The sequence below is a fragment of the Anguilla anguilla genome, chromosome 14 (genome assembly GCF_013347855.1).
Source record: "Anguilla anguilla isolate fAngAng1 chromosome 14, fAngAng1.pri, whole genome shotgun sequence".
Taxonomy (NCBI): Eukaryota; Metazoa; Chordata; class Actinopteri; order Anguilliformes; family Anguillidae; genus Anguilla; species Anguilla anguilla.
Window position 1 is genome coordinate 35768051 of NC_049214.1, and position 6094 is coordinate 35774144.

Below are 6094 nucleotides of genomic sequence, written 5' to 3' on the forward strand. Positions count from 1 at the left end.
AGAGCCCAGCTGAAAGATATTTTCATTAACAATGGGGAGAAAAACAATTGCCAGATTTTCTGCGCTGGATGATATGGTAATACTTTTTAGTCTTAAACCCGTTTGCAGGCCCTGCGCTAATCTCATCCCATGGAGAAAATGCCATTTTCATGCAAAACATGTTAAGGGAATACATGTACATTGAATACAAGTGTGAAATCTCCAGTGCCTGAAAGTCTGGAAAAATATTAACGGAGAAACCTAACAAAACCGAAAGTTTGCAAAAGTATAGGATGCAAAAGTAGAGGAAAGACAAAACTAGAATCTTTTAATTCAAATGTTTGTTTTTTGGTAAAAGATGATTCGACCTACTGGATGAAGTAACGTAGCACAACAGAATGTATAAGGTCAATGAGGTCTTGAGTTAATCAGTCTCTGACTATTTATGATCACCTCCCATTTTTCCCAATTTTCAGCTCTGGCTGTTGTTATTTAAATACAGTATTTTGCCCAAGAAAGATTGTGTGGTTCACTGAACTCTTTTCATGATGAGCAGATTTTGCATTTGTTTGTATATTTTGAATAGGTTAGAAAATAGAAATCAAACAGAACTTCACATAGTATCAGAAAAATAATTTATCATATCATGGTTTGTTAAATATAAATCACTGGATGTCCTGTGACAAAAGGAAACGTGTTAGAAATTGAACATGTTTTGTAACAGGGACAGAGAATATTGCAAAATATCATAATTTAAAAAGTAACAGTGATAAAAAAAATACCAAAAGGCTGTTGGTCAATCAAACAGAAGTTAATCTCACACTTAAAGGCATAAATGCTCCATCAGATGAATATGAGTTGGAATTTGGTCATGGCCAGATGTAGATGTGGTGCTGGGTGTTGCGTTCTCATAAGCACCCACAGAAAATGCAGCTCAGAGTTCAGGTCCATCCCCAATTCACTTTCCAACCATGTCTCCTGTGACTGTCAGATTATTGACCAGCTGAAAAGCCATACTTGTGGCAGCCAGCCAGCTGGTGTCACTCCTGATTGAGGAGTCAAAGAAAATGTACTTTTGTGGAACCTGCTATATCCTTTTATTAGAAGCCATTTAAGCAGCCATTTCTTGCCAGCAATAATGTTAACTTCTGGATGGCTTTAAAATGTAGAATCATGGGTTTTAGAAATCTGACAGTAGGTAATGGTGAAAAAGGAATTATCAGCGTTATTTATACATCATAGCCATATTACCTGTTCAATTAGAAGGCTATTCTTCACTGCTAATGGCCTTAAGTTCAATTTATACACTGATTATAGAGGGTAAAAGGTCAAAGGATTGATTCATGACATCATCTTTGGAAATGGTTTCAAAGCTTATTTCATCAGAAGTAAATTGCCCAAAAGATGGTAAAGGAAAAAATAAACAAGAACATTGTTTCTTTTACTCCAGAAAAGACAGCAGAACTGACAAGAACCACAAACTGCGGATATGCAGTAATACATTCTGAATTTGAATCTCCTTCTTAATGCTTGGACAACTCTGAGGCTTTTGTAAATGTAACCACTGATTCTACAGAATGAGGGGAATGAAACTGAAGGAAGTAAAACATAATTTCTGACATGGATCAATCATTCCAACCATCTTGGAGTGGAGCAGTATCCGAGCAATATTCTGGAGAAAGACAAAGAAAGGGCTACAGTTTCAGTATCTAATTCCTGGAACTCTGCGCTGAATTCTGCTAAGCTAAACGGAATCATTAACTTTGTCGGCTAGGTAACCAAGCAACACTCAAAGGCCCTTCCTTGAAAGCAAAAGAAACCATAACTTGCTTGTATTTTTGCAGAACAGGGACCTAGGGGAGTATACTACGAAGGTCTGTTAATCAAGCGCTGTGTGCATTCCCATACAAAAATGAGCCTATAGCAGTATGGCATAGACTGTATTTGAGCAGCGTGTTTCTCACCTGAGTAAAAAAGACTGACATGAACATAATGGACAGATATGAAGAACATAAAACAATCATAATGTCAAAGATTAACACCCAGGGTTAAAGCTTAAGTTAGCTCACTAACCCCATAATCTTGTTTCATAGTTACACCCCACTGATTCACAAAGCAGGATTACTGAGTTAGCTGGATAAGTGAACTGACTGAAACCTGGAATCCTCCCAAATCTGGAACATGGGCTGAAGTATAAAGAGCTGTTCCGGGTTTTACTCAGTGCAGTTATCCAGCTAACTCAGTGATCCAGCTAACTCAGTGATCCAGCTAACTCAGTGATCCAGCTAACTCAGTTATCCAGCTAACTCAGTGATCCAGCTAACTCAGTTATCCAGCTAACTCAGTGATCCAGCTAACTCAGTGATCCAGCTAACTCAGTGATCCAGCTAACTCAGTGATCCAGCTAATTCAGTGATCCAGCTAACTCAGTGATCCTGCTAATTCAGTGATCCAGCTAACTCAGTGATCCAGCTAATTCAGTGATCCAGCTAATTCAGTGATCCAGCTAATTCAGTGATCCAGCTAACTCAGTGATCCAGCTAACTCAGTGATCCTGCTTCATGATGCAGGCCCCAGGTTCCATCACAGTAAACAATGTTCTAACTCTACAACCATCTCACCTTAATAGAAAGTTAGATATTATGTTTGTGCTTTCCCATTTATTTGATGTTATAAATAGGGTAAAACCTTTGGTGATTGCTCAGTAGTCATATCCTATATGATATATATCCCCACACTTTTAAGAAGTCTACAGTAGATTTGTTTACAATGTTGATATTTTTTGCAATTATTACATGAGTGATCATAGCATTGTTCTCCATTATATTTATAGAAAAAAATTGTTATTTTGCAACCAGCTTAATAAGCAAATGATTGTTATTAAACGACCAGCTTAATGGTGTTGATCCTTACATAAAATGCATGCATGCATATACAGTATATTGAATAAGTAACATTCCTCTTCCCTGAGGCCATAAGATCAGACTGCAGTTTTAGATCCCTAAGGGCCTCACAGAGCCAAAGTGAGAAGCCAATGTCCAGATGCAAATGACTTTCCAAGGTCCTTGCAATTTGCTCATTAACTTTCAGCCAGCATAAGTCCTAACTTTATTATTGACTGCTCAGAATACACAATACACTGACCTCTGCCACGCGCAACTAAATCTCTCCCAGCGATCCATTGCAGTGATTTCTGTATCGGACCGGAAAACTGCAGCCAGCAATTTAGTCACCTTTGGTGTTTACGTCCCTCTGCCACCCCCCCCCTCACCCCCTGACCAATACCTGCCTCCCCCATAGACACATCAGCAATTTAAAGCCCTCACTCACAAGAACACAAGACTCAGTATCGACTCACACATTGTCTGGTCGCTCTGAAAATGTAGAATCTTGCAATCTATGCCCATATGCATAAACACTTTGTCTGTGACCGAGTGAGTGTGGTTTGATTTTGGAAGCCATATCTCTGTTGCTCATTCACATATTTTATAACAGAGAAATGTGTTTTATAAAACCCTAATTGCAAGTCATTGTTGCGTATGCAATTTGAAGATCAGATGTGGAAAAGAAAATGCGTTTTCTCACGCAATACCTCACACGGAAACGCTTAAAACCTTAAAACTTAATTTGTGAGTACATGCTTTGCTAAACAATCTATTTTACGATGTGATACTGTCAGTGGGTTTTATATCTGCTTTACACAACAGTGCCGGCCCGTACAAATGCATGGCAGCTATTACTTATCAATGGGCCTCTCTTCATTATGCAGCACAATAGAATATGACCATGGCTGTATATACAGGTATATATTATTACAGGGAAAGTTAAGGTTTGTGGCAGAAAAGCTCAATAAAGTGGAGTCACAGTCTCATTCAGAAGTCATCGAGGAGGACTGATCTGAAATCAGCATTTAAGGGTGGAAAGACCTCTATGGTGTCAAGGACAAAATACAACAATGGCTTCTGCCCCCTGCTAAAACCATAGATGTGGTCTAGCATGGATAGAATCTCAAATACTTTTATGAGAAGTATGCATTTGTATACATGTACATCATACTTCAAACAGGCTGCTGTAAAGGATGATATGGTTTATGTGATTTATAGCATACCTCTGTGCCACTTACAAAGCAAGGAGCCCCTCATTCTCCAACAGTGGCTGGGTTGCCCCTAAAAGTGCAGTATGCCCCATTCTGTGCAACCAAAGTTCATGCTTCATATACTCTATATATTGATCTAAGTCAGAGTACAGGGGACCCATTTTGTGTTTGTACTGCTCTGACTGGTTGAAAAGGATCAAATTAAGGTCTTCAGTGTAGGCAACCTAATACAGGTATGCTAATCACATGAGAGCACACCTAGCGCAAATATTTACAGGTGTGATTGACAGACAAACCGTACATTGATGAATCAATATGCTAATGTTTATTATTTATGCATATGTTTTGTGTCTTGGGCTTGTTGCAAATGAATGAACTTTAAATGAACACATAAACCCCATTTGGGGTCACAGCATAAGACCAGTCGCTGTGGAAACGAGTGACAGTTTGTGACATAATCCTCATATTTTTTAACACGGGCTGCGTCTGGGTCTGGATAAAGCTGACAGGGTAACGCTCACGAACAGGAGACGGGGAGGTCATTTGCTCTTCGGTGTTCAGTCTGAAGCGCCCGCCTCTACCTGTTACATCAAATATTTACTGAAAGCTGCAGGAATTTTCCGGAAGGCCTTTATAAATCTCCCGGCCAGGCGAGGTCTGAGATCCCCGGGAGCTTAGCGCTTATGCAGATTAGCAGCGGTGAATCAACATATTAAAAGCAGCTGACATTTGTCCTGATATATTGAATCATTAGCGCGACAGAATCACTTAAGCAGGATCCACTAACGTCTAGTTTCCTCTGGTTATTGACCCCTGCAGACCGGTCCTGACAAGTGGAACTGCAGCAAAGTTCATTAATAATGTGAAATAAATCAATTGGTCAAGAAATAGTGGAAGAGAGGAGACGGCTGCGATGTCTTTGAGGCACAATGTCCTGTTCTGAACCCCCCCACCCTCGTGGCTGCAGCCGGGTCGGGGGGCGAAGGGTCCTGGGCGGTGGTGGTAATGTGGCTGGGGGGCATTTAGACTATGCTGAGGTGGCTTATTAATTAAAGCATATTTTATATTTAAGATCATTGTCCATTATCTGCATGCATTTTAATGCTCTCAAACCAGGCCTTTTTCTTCAGTCATTCTAAGGATGCTTCCTTACAAGGTCCTCACTTGATTGCATACAACTTCTGCCACAACCGCATCTGTACCGTACACAGGATGGATGCCCACTCAGATATACAAGCATTCTATCACCCTGCAAAATGCAAGCAAGTCAACTGAACAAAAGGAATGACACGTCAGGAGCAGACTGTAAACCGTCTGACCTGCAACACCATAAATTAATATGGACTGAATGTAAATTTTTAAAATACGTAGTAAATCTAATAACAATAGAGATAATGAAATGGACTGTAAGACAGATCGGTCCTTGAGAATTTAATCTTTCGTAAGGGGGGGTGGGAGGCATTTCTCAGGACATGTGGTTTCTTTAGAGACAGAACATAAACATAGACTCTTTTACAATATGAAGATAAATAAACCGCGCTTTCTTGGCATGTGACCAAAGAGCAGTTTAGAATTCCATATATTCATCAATCATTTTCCGTGGCTCCACGGCAACAGTATTATTGTAATGATTCTCTGCAGAAGAATATATTACTCTTTTATAAATAACTTCACTCATATGAGCCACAAAGCCCGGGCAGGGAGTAAACATTTAAGCACTCAGCCCACTTCACCACCAGATAAACCGGCATAACTACGCAATAGCCTGTGACACAAATCAAAGTAAAACCTGGAGAAAAATTTTAACAATTTAAAATATTTATGCAGCCCCCCGCTAAAGCAGTCACGCAGCAATCAAATTAACAAATGAATGCCATTACTCACATTGACTACAAACCTGGTAACAGTGTGTCACGTGTGGAGTGGTTTTGATACCGTTCCCCTGCTTAAGAGACACTGTCCCTGAAGAGCTTAGAGCTGGTGTCTGACTTTACATAATGATCCACAATTACCATGGAA